Source organism: Dryas octopetala, chromosome 5 (assembly GCF_963921425.1).
Source record: "Dryas octopetala chromosome 5, drDryOcto1.1, whole genome shotgun sequence".
Taxonomy (NCBI): domain Eukaryota; kingdom Viridiplantae; phylum Streptophyta; class Magnoliopsida; order Rosales; family Rosaceae; genus Dryas; species Dryas octopetala.
In genome coordinates, this window is record NC_141370.1 from 6,460,684 (window position 1) to 6,481,132 (window position 20,449).

General features: G+C 35.8%; 1 long non-coding RNA gene and 1 pseudogene across 3 annotated transcripts; one reads left to right on the forward strand and one right to left on the reverse strand.

Annotated features, from left to right (window-relative positions):
• Nucleotides 1–180: 180 nt before the first annotated feature.
• On the reverse strand, nt 181–1,720 carry LOC147283815 (L-type lectin-domain containing receptor kinase IV.1 pseudogene; annotated as a pseudogene).
• A 13,269-nt stretch (nt 1,721–14,989) lies between these two features.
• On the forward strand, nt 14,990–20,221 carry LOC147283816 (uncharacterized). 3 transcript variants are annotated; one of them, XR_015122537.1, is made up of 6 exons: nt 14,990–15,384; nt 17,863–17,937; nt 18,438–18,511; nt 18,712–18,944; nt 19,568–19,668; nt 19,765–20,221. It is a non-coding gene; the product is annotated as an uncharacterized LOC147283816 (long non-coding RNA). The 3 variants fall into 3 exon arrangements; XR_015122538.1 differs by having other exon boundaries at nt 14,997–15,384; nt 18,866–18,944; XR_015122536.1 differs by having other exon boundaries at nt 15,009–15,384; nt 18,871–18,944.
• The last annotated feature ends 228 nt before the right edge of the window (nt 20,222–20,449 follow it).

The following is a 20,449-nucleotide window of genomic DNA, read 5'->3' on the forward strand; positions in this document are numbered from 1 at the left end:
AACACATGAGTACTCAAAATCATGGTCACGTTTCTATTGGGTCTATGGAAGAAAATCAATTTTTTAGGGGTCTGAGAAAGAAAATCATTCTCAATCTCTAATTCTTTATCATTTGATTTATTAAACTCTAATCTATAATCATTCAGTAGATAATAATGATAAACCATAAAGGTTTGTAGATGAAGATGGAGAGAGAGATGTTTTTTACGTAAACAATACATCTCTTTATTAATATGCATACATATTACATACTAAGCAGACATAAATCAGTACACGAGCAGACATTACAGACAAGCTAACAAGCATCCTTACATACAATTAGTTGTTTTTCAGTACGGTGAATATATACATATTCGTTGAGCATGGCTCTGTAAATTCAAGTTTGTGAGAGAATCCCAATTGTTTTGATTTTGAATCATCAGCGACCACCTGAGAGGAGTGAAGACTCTGAAACAAATGATGACATTGTAAAGTCATCTAAACCTTCATGGGGTGCAAACTCTAACCCACTGGCAGAGAGCCCAAGCAGTGACAACTCCGGCAGAACAATATCACCCTCCAAATACTGCACAACTTGGCACATGCTTGGCTCTGAATGTGAGCACAACAGCCCAAGCTTCAACACAAACTTCACCTCCTCATCTACAAACTCTGTGACCATATTTGGATCTCTTGCCTCCAGAATGTCACTTCTTTTCCAACAAGAAAAAACCCAATCAACCAAAATCACATCCTGATGTGGGCCTTGTCTCTGTATTGGTCTTCTTCCACAGGCAACTTCAAGCAAAAAGGCCCCAAAAGCAAACACATCTGTGTTGGTTGTGGCCTTGCCTGATCTTATGTGCTCAGGTGCTAGATAGCCAAGTGTTCCAACTATGTGAGTGGTTTGAGGGCCTGTTCCATGGTCATATAGCCTTGCAAGCCCAAAATCTCCTAGCCTTCCGTTCAATTCCCCATCTAGCAATACATTGTGGCAAAGTATAGTTCTTTGTATTTAAACCTCTGAGGCCCATACTCGAGCTCCCAATCTTCAAGCACTTCAGCAAACTTCTTCTTCCATTTTATGGCATAAACTACACCCGAAATTGCTAGCAAAACCAAACTCACAGACATCACAGGCACACCAATGGTCAAAAGTTTAGACCTTTTTTTACCTCCTATCCGAGGCAGCTTGGGAAGTTGTGAGTGTAGAAAGTCTTGAGCCTGGCCATTGATCTCAAAGCTCCAGCCCAAAACATAATGGGATGCGACGAGTGAGCCAGTGGCGGAGGAGAATCCAACATACATGGTTTTGTTGAGGATTGGGGAAAGGTCAAGATTCAAAGACAAAAGTGGAATTTGGGGTTTGGCAAGATTGATTGGAGCCAAAGTGACATTGATTTGCTTCTGGGTACCATCATATTCCACCCAAACTTGCAATGGTTGACCACTGATGAGAGTTGAGTTCTGTAACCCTTCATTGTTTTTCGCATAATATCCTGCTGAGGGAGATTTCTTAGAGTCCAGGCCATTAACATCAATCCCAACATGGTTTTCATCGATGTCATTGATCGAACTCGAAGTTCTGGACGGTGTCCAGACCATTGGGTGTGACTCGTGCTATGCCGTCTAGGCTAAGATTAGCAGAACCAAAACCAATGTAGGTGAAACTCACATCTTCTTCAGCTGCTGATGCTGCTAAGCTTAGTAGTACTAGGAGTATTGCAAGCTTGAAAAACATGGCTGCTCTTGATTCTCAAGCCATGAACTTTCACATATCTTTCATTTTAAGTGTAGCATATTCATCATTGAAGTCGACATTCGAGAAGAAATATTGAGCAAGTCGTTGCCTCTTGGACCGTCATTGTCACAATAATGAAATAATTCCAATTTGCAACCGAGTTACCCAATTTGCACGAAAGTTAAACGTATTATAATTTGAACGAATTAATCTAACCACCCAAGCATAGTACACCATTTAAAGCTGAATCCGGGCCTGGCTTGGCATACCACAAAGCTCACTTGAACAAGGACCCCTCCCAAAACAATACTTCAAATATAAATATGCAGGACAAATTTGTTTGACGCAAAAAGACGAAAGAGAAGAAAGTTTCCATATTTGTGTCATTGTGTGTGTGTGATTTTTTTCTTCTCTTTAACGACTTATTCACCATTTGATTTTATTTTGCAGCAAGGGAAGAGTCCTCGTATGAAATACCCAGCAAGCGAACAATAGGGAGAATAACGAATTGAAAACAAAACACAGTAGGTAGAGGTATGATGTGCAACTAATACTCGTGCAACTATTTATGTATTATTATTATTATTATTATTATTATTATTATTATTATTATTATCATTTTTTATTTCTTTACAAATTTGTCAAATGATTGGTGAATTATAGGATTTTTTGAGATTATGAGGATTGAGGCCAACAATAAAAATGAAGCTGGTTATTGACTTTTTATATATATTACTTGAGTTTAGCATATAAAAAATTTATAAAGTTGTTAACATTAAGATCTGAGGTAGTTGTCTTTTTCTTTTATGAAGAGTAATTTTATTTCAGACTCATTTTAATCATGTTGTGTTTGTACCATGCTCGTGCGCTCGTGCCGACCATAGCCCATGTTGTCTTCCTCCCCTGTATGCAACAATTAATAATGTAAAGGCTTTTTATTACCAATAAGTCTATTTACTTTCATTTAAACATCAAATTGGTCTCTAAAGTGCATTTTCAATCAATTTCATCCCTTATCTTTGCCAATATCGAACATCAATTTGGTCCTTAGACACCCTTTGAAAATTCTCCAAAACTAGCTGGGGATACAAAAAATTCTCTGAAAATTCCTATGGACTCGTATTGACTACTACTATTTTTATATGGGGTCAAATTATCAAATTGATTTTCTAGAAAATCCGAAATTCCCAAACTAATTCCCCGAATTTTCTGGAAAATGTTAAAAGTAAATTTGATAATTTGACCTTATATAAAAATAGTAGTAGTCAAGACGAGTCCATAAGAATTTTCTGAGAATTTTTTCATATTCTGAGCTATATTTGACAAATTTTCAAAGTGTGTCTAGGAACCAAGCTGATGTACGATAACAAAGATGAGGGATGACATTGAGTGAAAATGCACTTTATGAACCAAATTGATGTTTTGGTGAAAATTGAGGGACTATTTGTGATAAAAAAACCTAATATAAATGATGTACATGAACCAGGAGCCATTAGAGTCTTTTTGATCTTTGAACATCTCTTTACCACGTACACCTTATTAAGTTACCATAAATAAGGGATGATGGCAGAGAAATATCCCCAGATCGTTCCACGTCCACCAAAATACTCCTGATTTAGGTCTGCATTTTTGTCTTTAGGTGATCATTAAGTCTACTGTAAAATTTGTCTTATAAAATAATTCATTTAATGTAATTAGTATTAAAAAGAAGGCTCAAGTTCAAAATTAACCATTAATTATTGGGTGTATTTTAATTGGGTCCATGAATAATAAAATTTTTTCAAATATATTCATAAACTAATATTTAAATTGAAAATTTAACTTATGTTAGATGTACTATGGGCTGGGATTAAACGCCCTCGTGGCAAATTATGACTAGGCACAATTAATGATGTGGCGCCAGCTCAGCATCTTTTCCCCGAGAGAGTCTTCGGTGGGGCTGGAATGCCACTCACAACTCCCTCTCATTTTTTAACACCTGTCCAGCTGTTTCCTCTCTCTCATTCTCTTCAACACCACCACCCAACAGGCCAACACCCCCCAACACAACCCAGACCCAGCACACCCCCACGGCCCACCACCCTCCGGCCGTCCAACCTCTGCCACTTTCGTCGGCGACCGGCCGGCCTCGCTTCCCCTCTCTTTCTTCCCTCTCCTGCACACTCCTCTCTCTCTCTCTCTCTATCTTCTCTTTTTGTTCTTCCCTCTTCTTCCCTCCCTTGTCGCCAGTCACTTTGGGTTCTAAAACAGTGAGATGATGGGGTATGATAAGCAGTCTTCAGTGCAGAGTTCTTAGATGTGATGCAGGAGATGATCAGAAAATAGAGTGACGTAGTCCTAGTGATGATCGAAAATGACCCCGACCCAAAAGCAAGGAGCTAGCTATGGAGAAAATCAAAATCAAACTCTGTTATTCATTTTCCGTTCTTTGTTTTTTTGTTTTTTTGGGTTTTATAATTAGCTGTGAAAATAATTTTGGTAGTGTACAGAGGATCGAAGCTGGGGATGATGAGGCTGTTGTTTAATGATAAAAAGAGGGTCAATTGGTTGGGTGGAAGTTTGGTAATCATGTGGTTTGGTTGACCCATGGGTTTAATTTTTGCAGGTTCAGTGTGCAGTGACTGTGTTACCAAGACTGACGATGCCTGGTCATGGCATTGATCCACCTTGTGGGAGAGTCCATTTACAATTTGGACTACAACGCCCTGTTGCAGATATAGAGAGTGCATCCATGCATTTGAAGCACTTAACAGCAGCTGCCAAAGATGCAGTTTCTGAAGGTGGTTCCATTCCTGGATCAAGAGCTAAGTTATGGCGTGGAATAAGAGAGATCAATGCATGTATACCGTATAGTGGAGTTCCTCCTAACATAGAAGTACCTGAGGTGACTTTGATGGCTTTAATAACAATGCTTCCAGCTACACCGAATCTTCCTCTAGAGGGAAGAATAAAAAGAGAAGATAAAGAGAGAGAAGGAGTCGTGAGTGGCATTCCAGCCCCACGGAAGACTCTCTTGGGAAAGAGATGCTGAGCTAGCGCCACATCATTAATTATGCCTAGTCATAATTTGCCACGATGGCGTTTAACTCCAGCCCTAACAGTCCATCTAACAGAAGTTAAATTTTTAATTTAGATATTAGTTGATGGATATATTTGAAAGATTTTATTATTCGTGGATCCAATTGAAATATACCAAATAGTTGGTGGTTAATTTTGAACTTGAGCCTAAAAAGAATCCCAATAGTTCACCTAATAGTCCACACACAGGTGGGTGATCACCTTTATTAAAGAGATGGTCCATGACAAAAGTGTCAAACAGGTTAAACAGGTTAGACGGGCACAACACGATTAAAACAAGTGCGACATGAATAAAAAATAGGCCGAGCTTGCACAAGCACAAAATGGACCTCACAACACAAGTAAATAGCCCGGACTAGGCTGAAGGTTAGCCCATCATATACGGCATGAAACGGACCAAGCACGAGACAAGCACAAAATAGGTCTGAATTAAGCACAACTCGTTTAACATTGTTTAATAGTTCCTGAACCTAAACCAACTTATGGGGGGAAAAGGAGTCTAGCTAACACATTATTGCAATTTCACAAGCTTTTGTCCATGGCTTAAATTACATATGCTGAATAATTATGGGAGAGACTAAAATAAAAGGGTAAACGCCAATTGACCCACCTTATTTACTCCTTCAGCAAACGCTTTGCTACTAGAAGTTTCGCACAATCACTCCTACACATATGTGGTCAACACGTGTCCCCTCCCCCACACTCTGACATCAGTCGCTGAAAAGTGACCTGATTTCTATCTAAATAGTGCTGAGAGTGAGTCTTATATTTGTTGTATTTATAGTGGTGCTGAGAGTAATATTATTGTACCAAATTAAATTAGGCCTAATCTTGATTAATTGATTATTAATTTTTAGTTTATAAGGTAATTATTTATAAAAATTATACCAATGTCACTATTTTAATAAAATCTTTAAAAAGAGTCCAATTTTACATATATGTAAATTACAAATTTGGTCTACTTATTTTATATCTTGTTCAATTTTGGTTCACGATCTTTTTTAAGTTCAATTTTGGTCCACTTATTATATACCTAGTTCAATTTTGTTCCACGATCTTTTTTAAGTTATGATTTTAAATCCTTTTGATTATGAATTTCTTCAATTAATTATAATTGAAGAATAAGTTATATTTCATCATTTTTTAATCATATGAACCAATTTGGAGTATTAGAATCAAAGAGAATTGAAGTTTGGTGAAGTTTGAAAAATCTGAAAAATTTTCTAGAAAAATTGATAATTTCGGGTACCATACTTGGGGCCAATTATCTTGAGTGTTAGAACTCCGATTTGAATGATCTTTATATGGTTGTAAAGATGAGAAAAATAGCTTTAAAACAAGTATATGTTTGCTGAATTTGACTGAGATTAGATAGGTCAAAGGCGGGACAAATTTGAGAAAACAAATCTGGACCTTTATTGAACAAGTGGAACAATTAGTGGACCAAAACATAACTTAAAACATATCGAGGACCAAAATTGAACTAGGTATAAAATAAGTGGACCAAATCTGTAATTTTCTCTTACATATATTCACAATAAATTATCTTGATCTAATGCACCATTTAATAAAGATTAATGCACCAAAATTTCACACACAACACACAAATTTATTTCATTTCAAAGGTTAATGAAGTAAAGGAGATATTTATATAAAAAATGTGAGAGAGGAAATTGCAGATTTGGTTCACTTATTTTATACCTAGTTTAATTTTGGTTCATGATCTTTTTTAAGTTCTGTTTTGGTCCACTAATTGTTTCATTTGTTCAATAAAGGTTCAGATTTGTGACTTTAAATCTTTTGGCTTGTGTTTTTTTCAATTATAATTGAAGTATAAGTTATATTTCATCATTTCTTAGTCATAAAAACAAATTTGGAGTATTAGAATCTAAGAGAATTGAGATTGGGAGAAATTTGAAAAATTGACAGTTTCGGGTACCCTACTTTGGGGTCAATTATCTTGAGTTTTAGAACTCCAATTTGAACGATCTTTATATGGTTGTAAAGAAAAAATGTATAGCTTTAAAACAAGTATATGTTTGCTGAATTTGGGTGAGATTTGATAGGGTAAAAGACAGGCCAAATTTGAGAAAACAAATCTAGACCTTTATTGAACAAGTGGAATAATTAGTGGACCAAAACAGAACTTAAAAAAGATTGTGGACCAAAATTGAACTAAGTATAAAATAACTGGACTAAATCTGTAATTTTCTCAAATGTGAAAATAGCCGTTGGATTCGATCAATGTCATAATTTTTAGAATTTTTTTTTCAAATTTTTCTGGATTTTTTCGATTTTTTTTTCTGTAGTTTAATTAATTTAAACAAATAATTAAAAAAATGATGAATTTTGATTGGCCAAAAAACAGAAAGGACGAATCCTGATTGGCCAAACACATGGGCCCCGCGTCAATAGCAGCCATCTAACACCATTTCTCTCCTCTCTCTTCACGTGGGCCGGCCCGCAATTGATAGGAATCAGAATTAGTAATGTATATATATGGACATCACTAATTGGTATCAGGCCAAATAAGAATCACTCTCTCCGGCCCACTGTGAGTATTGATTTTTATTTTTGAGTCCAATAAATTGGAATTAAAGTCAAAATCAAGGCCTCACTGTAGATGGTCTTAGGACCAGTTTTGGATTGTTGTGTGGTGAGAAAAAGCTGTATTTGCTGTGCGGTGATAAAAAGCTGTTGTGAGGAAAAACAGCTGGATGTTTGGTAAATTGTGTTTTTAAAAGTACTGTGAGTGTTAAATATCTGTTGTGCAGTGATAAAAAGCTGTTGTGAGGAAAAACAGCTGGGTGTTTGGTAAATTGTGTTTTTAAAAGTATTGTGAGTGTTAAAAGCAGCATTAAAGTGTTTGGTAAAATTTGATGTAGAAGTATTGTGGCTATGTATAATGACCAAAATGGACATGATGTTGTGACTTTGTAATTTTTTTTTTTTTTGTGAACTTTTCCTTTACTTTCCTATGTTGCGCCCCCGCCCCCCTTTTCTTTCTTTTTCTTTTTTCTTCCTTTCAGATTTTCATTCTTGTTGTTTAGGTATGATGAATTGTTTGGAGTACTTTTTGAATTTAGTAAATATTATTCATGTTTTCCTTTCCATTTGTATGAATTACAGTATTATGTACGTAGTTGTAGTTGTAGTAGTGGTATACATGCATGCTTAATAGCTTACTTTAATTCACTTTTAGTTGTTTTTGTTTTTTATGGATTCATTTGCTCTGTTTTTGTTTAGGTTATAGGAATGGTAATTTAGTTGCAGTACGTTGTATTATACATGCTTATTAAGTTTTTTTAATTCACTTGTAGTTGCTTTTGTTGTTCAGAAATTGATTCATTTGCTCTTTTTTTCTTGGGTTATAGGAATGGAAGGGTTGAAGTTTGGTCATTGCTCGTATGGTGAAGATGATGTATGCTTGGCTTGTTGTTGCCTTTATATTGGATCCAAGTTCCCGTATAGGATTCCAAATTCCCGTATAGGATCTTGTCTCAATAAACTTCCTATATAGTAGGGGCGAAGCTACATGTGGGCCTGAGGTGGTCTGGCCTCCCTAACCCACATGTAGCTTTATGCATTTTTTAGAAACATATAAAAAATATTTTTAGTATTGTTTAAAAATTTTGGAAAATATTTGTATAATGGTCCCATAAAAAATACATTTGAATTCTTGGCCCCTCCAGAAAAATATTTTCTAGCTCCGCCTTTACTGTATATGATTGGCATAAGAGATTCTCGTATAGATTCTCATCCGGACCAAGTGTGGATTATCTGAGTGTGAATACAAGAATCCCAGTAATTGGAGTCCTAAATGGCTTTTTGCAGGCCCATATGTTGCTTTTCACAAGGGCCATTCGACCACCCATTTGGGTGATTGATTGGTCTTTGTTGCATTTAGAACAATAACCGCTTTTACTTCGCCTGAAGGCATGATGCGCAAGAAGCCAACATTTTGCCGTTGCCCACGTTAAGAGCAGCAGATGGGCCCCACGAATATTCAAATGGTAGTTAAGTACCATTCCATTTTCAGTACCATATTTAGTATAGAGCTGACAATTCGTGTTCATTGGTCGTGTTTGTGTCGTTTCATTTTGTGTTCGTGTTTAGTGTATCATGTCATAATGGGGATCATGTCAAGAAATGGTCAATGCTAACTAGCTAACTTCATATCGAGCTCGTGTTGTGGTTTCATGTCGTGGCAAAATTGCCACCTCTAATTTAGTACAACTTTTTGTATTGTACCAAATTTGGTACCTCAATTTTCTCTTAGTTGGTATTGAAAATAGATTCTCCAAATTGGATATGCTCAGATAATTGTTTTTGGCACTAAATAGAGTTTAATTATTTGTTCTTATGTTTGTAAACATAATAGTTAATGAACGTGTTTCATAAAAATTACCATCTTATGCTTGGAATCTTCAATCTAGAGGGTTGGCTTGAGATCACGTATCCTAAATTATTTATTTGAATGGTATTATAAATTTTTTTTTTATGTGTTTAATTGGGATTTTTGACTTTTGAATTGCAGAGGGTTTTTTTTTTTTTTTTTTTTTTTTTACTTTTCCTGAATTCCGTTACTATAGATATGTTGATGAAACCATGAGGATGGGGAGGGATGATAAAGGCAACATTTTCATATTAGAGAGATCACAAGAAAGTTCGTTTTAAGCATCACGGCTCAGCTCATTATAAACTTAATTTCGAGTTCAAGATCATTTTTGGAGGGTGCATTCATATTGATGTAATACTATAACTAATGTATCACTAGACAATTTTTGTAACCCACGTAGGCATAAGAGCACAGCTCAATAATCAGGGTGAAAAGCAAATAATATGTTCTTCAAATTCTTAAAAGTTAAAAGAATGTTCTAATCATATACCTTAAGGGGTGAATAGGTTAAAATACAATTCTTTGATTCAATTTAATCTACGCACCCAAACTCAAAACCTTTCAAGGTAGGTGCCTACAAATGATAATTGATAACAAGAATGCTACAAGTGGCTTAGCATATGAAAGAGATCTACTAATCCACCTAATGGCCAACAAATTAAATACACGAGCTCTAAAGATTATAGTCAATTTGATATGCATTATTCAGACAATAAATCTCAAAATACATTTCATCAACCAAATTAGACATATATATATATGTGAATTACAATTAGCACATATACAAATATATATATATATATATAGAGGTAGCTTCTGTTGAGGTATACCTCAACTTATTTATGTTGAGGTATGCCCTGTTGGGGCCCACATGAGTTGTTTTGTGTAGATCCGAACCATTCATTTTTTACATCTTCATTGATAGATCATCCTTGCAAAAACTTAGCCAAATCGGAAATCATTTACGTATCTAACTTTGATTAGATAAATGGACGAACTAAATATTTCGATGAAACCGTCTATTTGTTTTATCAAATTTAGATAGACAAATGATTTCCGATTTGGCTAATTTTTTGTAAGGATAATCTATTAATAGAGATGTAAAAAATGAACGGTTGGAATCGACATAAAACGACTCGTGTGGGCCCCAACAAGGTCATACCTCAACATAAATTAGTTGAGGTATACCTCAATAGAAGGAGCCTCATATATATATATATATATATAGTTTATTCCATTGAACAAATTCGTCAAGCACATATTCACAACATATAATGTACGCCCCTAAAATTTTTTTAGAATTTATTTTAAAGTCATTTGATTTTTCTGTGATTTTTCAGAATATTTCAAAATTTATTGTATTTTTGGTGAATTGTTTTAAACTATTGTTAATTTATGTAATTTATTTCAAAATATTCGAAACACTAGGAATTTACTTGAAAATTGATGGAAGAAAATTGTGAATTTGAAGTCATAAAAAATACTACTGATTGAGATGAATTGATAGGATTTTTTAACATCTTTTTAGAGCTAAGGAGTATTTTGGTGAATTTTGTGATACTGTACGTTAGGGTTTATATAGACACATCAGACCAACGAGAAGAGACCATATATGGATGTGTAGCGATGTCAGAAATTTCCACATGCTGACTAGTATCTCTTAATAGGACGCAATAGAGAAGATGACATGTCACCCTAGCCAGTTGGGGTGTTTTTGGTTGGCTTGTTCACAAATGACGTGCCATGCAGCATGACCTGATTGGTCAGCTTCGTATGACATGTCACATATTTATGTGAAACAGCTCTAAACGGTACATTTTTGTGCTCTCTAACTCATTTTATTCAGCACGGGTATGCTAGATCTCCGCGTTGACCGGATTTGCCCAAAAGCTACCGGCGAAAACCTGAGACTTGAAAAACTATATTAGAAGTTTCAAAAGGCGCATCCTACACCCTAATTATTAAACCTGAAATTTATACCCTAAAAAGTCTCTGGTACATTTCTTTTGTACCAATACGTCGTTTTATACATTTTAGGTGTATTCACGCTATTACTCTCTGAAAGTAACTTCGATTTTCAATTTGTCCCCTGAAACTTCATTCCTCCCATAGATTCCGTCAACTTTCTCTATTGGTCTGTCAAAAAAGCCTACGCGGCGCTAACGTGGAAGGGGCAATTAGGTCTTTTACATTAAAATAAATAAATACTTTATAAAAAAAAGGAAATAAAAAAATAGAAAAACCCCACCCCACCCACTCAGCCGCTGGTGGTGGGCCAGCGGCTCCTCTTTCCGGCGCAGCACCCCATCCCACTTCACCCAGCCACCAACCAGCCTCCCTTCCCTGTCTCTGGCTCTTTCTCCCTCTCCTTCCCTCTCTCTCTCTCTCTCTCACTCTCTTCCCCTCTCTCATTCTCTTTCTCTCTCTTCCCCTTTCTCCTTCTCTTTCTCAGTCATCTCTGCCCAGATCCATACCAAGTCGAAACCCAAAGTTGCTGACCTTCGGGTAAGTCACCGATTACGGAAGTCGTTGGTGGGGGGCCGACTGCTTGGGTTGCCTCTAAACCCAGATCTGAGAGAAAGAGGGAAGGGGGAAAAGGAGAGTGAATGAGAGGAAGATAGAGAAAAGGAAATGTGAGGAAGGTGGGGAGGGGCTGCCAGTAGTGAGGAAATGTGGGGAGGCCGGTGGGGTGGGTTGGGTCGGGGTTCAGATGGGGGGGGGGGGGGGGGAATGGTGGGGTGGGGTGGGTTGGGTTGGGTTGGGTCGGGGTTCCGGTGGGGGAGGGAATGTTGGGGCTGTTTTAATTTTTTTTTCTTGTTTTCTTTTCTTAATTCAAATTTTAGTTTTTTTAATTTTTTTCATATATTATAGTTTTATAATAATTTTTTGTCCACATGGCGGGTTGTCAGTCCTGGATATTGGACACGTAGGTGTTATATCAGCATTTCTAACGGTTGGACTAACGGAGTTGACGAAATATGGTATTTTGTAAAATTCGGGGGGCAAAGTGGGAGGAATGAAGTTTTAGGGGGCAAATTGAAAATCAAAGTTACTTTAAGGGGGCATTGGCGCGAATAAGCCTACATTTTATTCCTACCAGTTTGTGAGTTGTTAATTATATTTTAGTTGGACCAAATACGCGGATTGATATTGATATAGTTTGACTATACCAGTACATAGAGGGTGAGCTGGGGCTGAATCTAGTTTTTATTTATTATGTTAATAATTATAAACCCCCTAGTTAGAGATAAAATCTCTCATAACCTCCACCCAAAATCTAACTCTCTTATAACCCCCAATCTTACACTTAATATTTTCCTAAACCCCCTAGTCAACTAATACCCAGTCAACTTTGACTCCCCATATTTTAATTTTCCAGTTTTACCCCTTTTGTTTTATTTTCATTTTCAGCCAACTAATACTCTCTCTCTCTCTCTCTCTCTCGGTCTCTCCTATCTGTTGCCTCTCTCCCCTCTGCGTCTCTCTCTCTCTCCCCACTGCTGTCGCCGGCGCGTGCGCCGCCGTCTGGCGACGGTTGCCGGCGAGACCGGTCCCATCACACTCGCCTCTCCTTCCTCTTCCTCCCTATGCCCTCCACGTGCCGTGAAACTAAACGTCGACGCCAGATCGGGTCTAAGCAGATCTGAGCTCTCTCGCCGGCGATCCGTCAATTCCGGCGGCGACGAGGTGTCGGACCGGTTGGGTTCTTCTCGCCTCTTCCTCTTCAGTCTCTCCATGCCATTTCCTCACTCCGACCACCACTGGGCACGGCTTTTGCGAAGCTACAAAGCTGCGGCTTCTCCGACGGTTTTTGGGCCGATTCCGGTGGTGTTTTCTGTCGATCCAGGTATCAATCTTTGTCCCCTCGACCTGCTCTTGCTATTGGTTGGGTTGTTTTAACTCAAATCTTGGTTTTCAGGTTGGTTTGCTGCTGCAACCGCTAGATCCGCCACTTGTGGCGGCGGGTTGGGTGTTTTCTTTTGCTGTTCAGCCTCCCCCGAATCCTAAAAGCTCAATTCGAGGTCCGAGAATATTTTTAGGTGAGTTCTGTAATTTTCTGTGTGTTGATTGGGGCTGGGCAGCCACCATGTGTGGTGGTCACCGCCCGACTCGGCCGTTGAACGATCAATTTTATGAACCCTGTTTGATTTGTTGAACTGTCTGGTCTTAAACAGGTACCTCGGCGATTAAAAAGTGCAACTGAATTCAACAAATTCAGTTTCAGTTTCTAGCTTAATTAGTGTAACTGTGTAAATTCAGTTTCAGTTCTAAAAAATTTAGTTTTACTTTCTGAAAATTCAGTTTCACCCCAAATTCAGTTCTAGCTTAATTATGTTAATCGGATAGAAATGTGGGTTTTTTAATTGATTTATAAGTATATACAAATTTACTTAATTTATTGATTAAACAGTTTCAGTTCGTGAAACAGTTTCAGTTCTTGAAACAGTTTCAGTTCGTGAAACATGAGTTTTAAATGAACTTTGAATGAAATTATGGTTCTGAAATATGATGAATCAAATTTGCAGGTAGAAAAAGATCGAGGCAGTGGCGACTGTCGTGTACTCGTCGCGCGTGAGGTGATCGGACGACGTTGTATTGTTGGCTACTCCTCTCATCTCAATGACTTGTTGTATTGTTGGTTTTTTTTGATAAGGTTGCTGTGTTCTTTTTAGTGAAACGGAATTCAGTAAAGGTGTAACTGTTTTAGTGAAGTGTAATTGTTTTAGTAAAGGTGTAATTGTTTTTTAATTAAGGTGTAATTGCATTTTAGTCGAGGTGTAATTGTTTTATCACTTAATTCAGTTTAAATAAGTGAATTCATAACTGAATTCTTCAATTTAGTGTAACTGAATTTCTGAAATTCAGTTTCAGTGTAATTGAATTCTTGAAATTCAGTTTCAGTGTAACTGAATTTTTGAAATTCAGTTTCAGTGTAACTGAATTTTTGAAATTCAGTTTTAGTGTAATAAAATTCAATTTCAGTGTTTGATTTTAGTTTTAGTGAAATATTGAGTTTTAGCAAAAACTTCAAAAAAAAAAAAAAAAAAAAACAGTTTCACCAAAATACAGTTACAGTGACGTCAGCATGCGTCAGCGCGCGTCAGCATGCGTCAGAAGGGTAATTTAGGATTATAAGTTTTAGGGGGTTTTGAAAGAGTTTATAGATGGGTGGGGGTTTAGATAAATTTTTTTGGTGAGTAGGGTGTTTAAAATTAGGCACTATTATTTATTTATTGGTATAATTTCAGTTTAATATCTCAATTTTTCTCCAATTTTCCATTTAATACCACATGTTTGAGTTCTTGCAATGTCATACCATATGTTTTCATTTTATTGTAATGTTGTAGCTCTATCAATTCGAAAATTAATTGAACTGTTAAAAGCTAACATGGGATCCATTAACTCAATTAATCTGCAAAAAATCTCCCTACACAATGGAATGATGTACCGGGTCACATAAATAACTCGGTAAACGATGAAGCTCGTATAAGTGAATGTTCTTTTATTGTAATGACTATAATGAAAAACAATTACAATAATGACATGTCATTGTTACATAATTTTTACAAAGACAATTTTAACCTTACTTAAAATATTGCAAAATTACCTATATACTAAAACTGAACAAAGTCAGTACTGTAGCTTAGGAATAGTGTGTTTCCTTTTTTGCCCCCCCATTTTTTTTATTTTTAGTTGCTTGCCATTGTAATTAGTGGGTTATTTGGGCCTGTTTTGGTCATTCACCGCCTCTTTTTTTTTTTGCCATTGCCCTTTCAATTTTTTTACGCTTTTGCCATCCTTTTGGTTTTCCCTCACATACTTTTTTTTTTTTTTGATCTGTTTGCCATCTTGAAATTGTAAGGGTTTGGTGTGCCCTTTTTGGTCATTCACCTTGACTTGATATTGGCTGTGAGAACTCATTTCTATCTCCCCGTTGCTTTCATCAGACCCTCTCTCTCTCTCTCTTTCTCCTGTCACTCTTTCTTTCTCTGCCTTCGAATCATTGCTGTCCGACGAGGGATTTCAGCGACACCACCCACCTCGAGCTTGCCTCTTCCTCATCTTCCTTTTGGTGGTCACAATCAACCCAGAAAGCCAGTGACGGCGGTGGATCGAGCCAGTCCGATCCGAGCCTCTCGCCGGCGTTGACTTCGATTTCGGCGGTGTCGCGACCTTCCACCAGCCTGTGAGTTTGTTTTTATGAATTTAGGATAGTTTAATTGTTTTTGCTTACTGACATCCGAGCTAGCTTCCAAGCTTATATTTATATATCTATTTGTAAATCAACTTTTGGCTTCAGCTAGATATTAAATACCTATAGATAACACCATCTAAGTATCTAACCATTGGTATCAACTATATATATTGATATAACCAAGAAGAAAATCAAGTAACCTCTGCTTATGTTCTTTATTTGCCTCCCCATGTAAACAGCCGCTACACCCTCAAATTTCAGGGAAAATGAATGGGATGCATCTAAGACTCAATTTGTTTATTTGTAAATATGCCTAATATTAAAGGAGACCATGCAAGAGAGTAATAAAATTCGATTTATTTATTTAGACACTACCATAAAATGATCATTTTCGTTCACTGACCTTATGAATTGACAATCTCAAATTCGTAATCTTCATCTCTCATCTTCATATTAATTTTTTGACATATTTTCACATTTATGGTTTATTTACTCTAAACCCATGAGAGGCCATTGCAAAAGACACTAAACACAGCAGAGAAATGGGCAATAATTTGATACAAAGGAATTTGAGAAATGGTGTACAACATGGTATTTTCTTAATGAGAGCTCTCCCTGTCAATCTCTTTTTTCGGATCATTAAGTGTGTGTGAGTGCAGGAAGGAACTATACTCTGTTTTAAGGACTAATTTTAGCAATAGTCCTCTAATTATACTATGTTTCTTATTTTTGTCTTTCAACTCTATTTTAAAATAATAGGCTCCTTATACTGTTCAATTTGTCTTATTTTGATTGATATGTGTTTAGTTATGCCTTTATGGTCCCTTTAGTCTGCAAATTTAGGTGTTTATTCTTTGTGGTCCCAGTTGATGTAGCCACTCCATCTACGTCTGGCATTGGGTGTTGTTTTCACCAATTTTGAATGGACTTTGACTTTGTTCATTTGTTGGGTACTTTTGAAGTTGTTGTTGAGCATCCAATAGTAAGTTTTTTGTTGTATGTACTATGTACTCAATGTGTGATATCTTTAAAGGAGGATGATACTGTTTGTGTTTAGAGATTTAAGACAATGTTTTCCTTCCTTTTTTTAAAAAATTTTCTCTTTTCTAATACATTTTTCAACTACTATACAACCCCATTTGTGATTGATAAAGAGTAGTAGACCAATTTGATCACTATTCTTTGTCAACAGCATTAAGTAGCCATTTGAAGGATCTACTTGGAGTTGCTTAATTTCTTGGCATATCCAGTGCGATCTGATTTACCACAATCCAGAGCCTAAGGGAAAAATGATAAAAGCATGTAACTTTGACATTTTTAATTTAATTACTCCCCAATAAATAAATGACGTATATATAGTACAATGAATAAATCTTTAAACTGCATAAATGATCATTTTCTGGTGATATCCTGTGAATGATCATAAAGCCACAAATAGTTCATATTTGATGTATCAAATGATCATGTAATAGTCCATATCGGATATATCAAATGCTTTTCATAAATGATCGTTTTCATTTATGGATTACTTGCATTAATAAAGTCTCCTGAGTTAAGTTTCTTAAGTGAAGGTTAATTAGTGTAGACTGAATGCATGGTGTTTGAGATTTATAACTTAAGGTTTGTTTCAACATTAACAAGTCCGCAAAAACAGCTCAAATTAAGGTTGGTCCTAAACCCTTTATATTTGCTTTTTTTATTTGATTAAGGTTGAAATCATGCAATTGGTTCTAACTTTAATGTTTATGCAATTAATTATTTGACTAGAATATGGTATTGGTTTATGTTGATTCTCAGTTAGCCTTGGTTTGTGATGGTTCTTTTCTTAATGAACCGAAAAAAGAGATTGAAAAATGCACTTAAAAGTGAGAACATGATATTTTCTTAATGAGAGCCAGTTTGGTGAGTCTAGGCTTTTTGGGTATCATTTTGAAAAATACAAATCTCAACCATGTTCTTTTCTTAATGATCTCAAAAAAGTGATTGATAAATGCAGTTTTTTTTTTTGGCTGGCAGTGATATTGGAGCAGTGGTAATTGTTGTGGAATGGCTGTGTTATGTTTTTTCCCTCCACCTAAGGCATGTCAATTTAAGTGTACTAATTTTTTTCCTTTACGTTGACAGAGATGGCAATCTTTGTAAGAGATTTTAAGTGTTCCAAATTTTGTCCCGGCTTGGCTTTTCGAAGAAAAAAATTATTTACAACAGGGATTTAATTTTGTTAGGTTTTGTTTATTTCTTTTTCTTCCCAAATAGGTTTATAGGGTCAATAAACATGTGAGGTGCTTTTTTTAATTTATTTTTCCTCTCTGATGCTTTGATATTTAATGTTTTCTTTCATTTCTTTTGCTTTTTATATCAATTTTGTTGTCCTTTGGTCATTATTGTAGTCAACTGTTTTAGTTTATATATTTATCCATTGCAATAACTAACTGTTACACTTTTAACAAAAAAATGCATGTTTCATAGGTACTATTATTCTGCTTTTGCAACGGTGACCATTGAAGTCAAGCTGTTTAATTAAGGAATTCTGTTAAGCAAGAGGTCGGTTTCTATTCAATACATTTTAAAGATCTACGTACATGCACATTGGTCTCTCAAACAATTCAATGAATGACCCTTAGTATTGGTCGGTGTGTTATTTTACTCTAAGAAATTAACCTGTAATTGTGTATTGACTGATCTTCTGTCAGCTCATGCATATATATGGTTGTATGAACTGGGTTCTCAACCTGTCTGCCCTTCTAGCATTACCCTCCATGTAGCATCTATATTAGTTTCTGAATAATCCCTTTTAAACATGGTTTCTGTCTAATAAAACCTCTATGAGCTGTCCTGGATTTTCATTATCAAAGTATAGAATACACATATTGATATCCAACTTATCTCCGTGCAGTTCTCAGGCTGCAGACCCAACTCATTAAAGCTTTTTGCAATCATTGATTTTGTATTTCTTTGGTTGTTGTTGTGGTCAACACTTTTTGTTTTGTCCATTGGAATAGCCAACTGTTGCACTTTTAACAAAAAAAATGCATGTTTCGTAGGTACTGTTGTTTTGGTTTTGCAACGATCACTTTCAAGCTGTTTTGCCACTCTTTTGTGTCCTGTTAAACAAGAGGTCAGTTTCTATTCCTAATAAATATTGTGTTTTTCTCAATTTGTGGATATAATTTGAATATGCACATGTTCACCTTTTAAAATATTTTCCATAATTTTTGCAGCTACATTAATTAAGTTGTTGCTTGAGCTTAAATATTTTTTTCCCTGTAAGTTGACCTTTGGCTGCATATTCACTACTATGTATATTTTTCTTTCTAGGCTGCACATTAATTCCAGCTATCAATCTGTTGTTTGAGCTTTTTTCCATTTCAATATGATGCCCAAAAAGTCTAGAATTAGCAAAAGAGCTCAGATAATACAAGAAGGAGGACTATAAGTAGGGACCATGTGTTTTCCTAATTCTCTTTTTCAGTGCAGATGCATGACGAAACAGAGTTTTGCTTCAAAAAGGTTGGTTAACATATTCTTCAAGAAGAGAAAAGAGTCATTTGGTAAGCAATTTTTGACATTACTATTCATATTGCTTAACATACCTCAAAACAATAAGGGTTGAAATTGGGAATTAACTTGAAGGAAGTTCCGAAACTATCTTTAATTATTCTACACATGCATTAGTTTATGTTTTATACGAGATCTTTGATGAAATGTCAGAAAAAATGTTCTTTGGCGTGTTTACCAAAAAAAGTTTGTTTGAAAGAAAATATTACCACAATTTGTTTGCTTCAAGGAACTTGATTCTATAACAAATGTTTGTATTTTAAGTACAAATGGTCTTTTACATACAAAATTAAAGTTAAAGAATCAAATTTATTTAAATTGATGTTGATGTGCACCGGTTGATGAGAAATTTAATATGACAGGTACAATGCTGCTTCAGTCTTTATTTATTTAATTTTTTTGATTGGATTAGTCTTCATTTATTTGATGTTTTTCTTTCTTTTTGAGGATTATATGAATACTCACTTTGCAATTGGATCAGATCCTTTGCAAATGCTCATTCTCAATGATGGCTTGAATCAGACCCTTTGCAAATGCTCACTTTCATCTCTGTGATGGCTTATTCTCTTCTATTTTTGGTTTGGTTATTTATATAGTTTTGTGTTTGCTATGTCAGCAGACTCAGCACCAAGGAATGTTCATGCTGCCAATGTTGTTGCCTCAGGGAAGGTTGATTACTGCCACTTAGTCTTTAGATTTGATTTCAAGGACTGAAAGGTACTTGAAGATTTTATTGATTGAATGTTTATAATAGCTCATCTAATCAATGATTTTCCTTTACTAAACAAACCTGACCCTTGCTTGAATTCTCAGTTGATGAAACAGTCTCTTGAGGCTGGGGAGGAGCTGATGCCCACATAGGTATCAATCAATTGTGGAAGGCTCGCCTGGATGTGATTATACTGAAGCGAAAGCTGCTGCCATTCAGAAAGGAAAGCGTAAACTGTTGTGAGGTTTTACATAGGGAGATGAAGTATACTTCTTTTGCTGAGATTTAGGATTTGCTTTGAGTTACAACTAGCAGTCATTCATCTTTGTATAGTTAGAGTTTTATGCATTATTTTGGTTTCATGCATAAGGGTAAACTGATGTGAGGTTTACCAAAGGAGATGAAGTATGCTTTTGCTGACATTTAGGAGGTGCTTTATAAGCAGTCATTTAGCTTTGTAGAGTCAGAATTTTATCAACTATTTTGGATTCATGCTTGGGAAATTTCTGTCATACAACCACTTCTTGACCCTTGAATATTGATGAGTTTATTTTTCCACTACTAGGCTATAAATTTTCTACCATTTGATGTGGTTGTATGACATACGACCATTGTACCAAGGGTGAATTCTCATACGTGTAGGACTAGGATGTCATCCCTCCCTCTTGGCCCATTTCTCCTTCAGTTCTTATAATATATTGTCTTCCATTTTTTGCCCAAAGGAATATAAAGTTTTCTAATGAAATATTTGGTTTGATTAAAATCTGATTGATGGTGGTTTATGAGGCT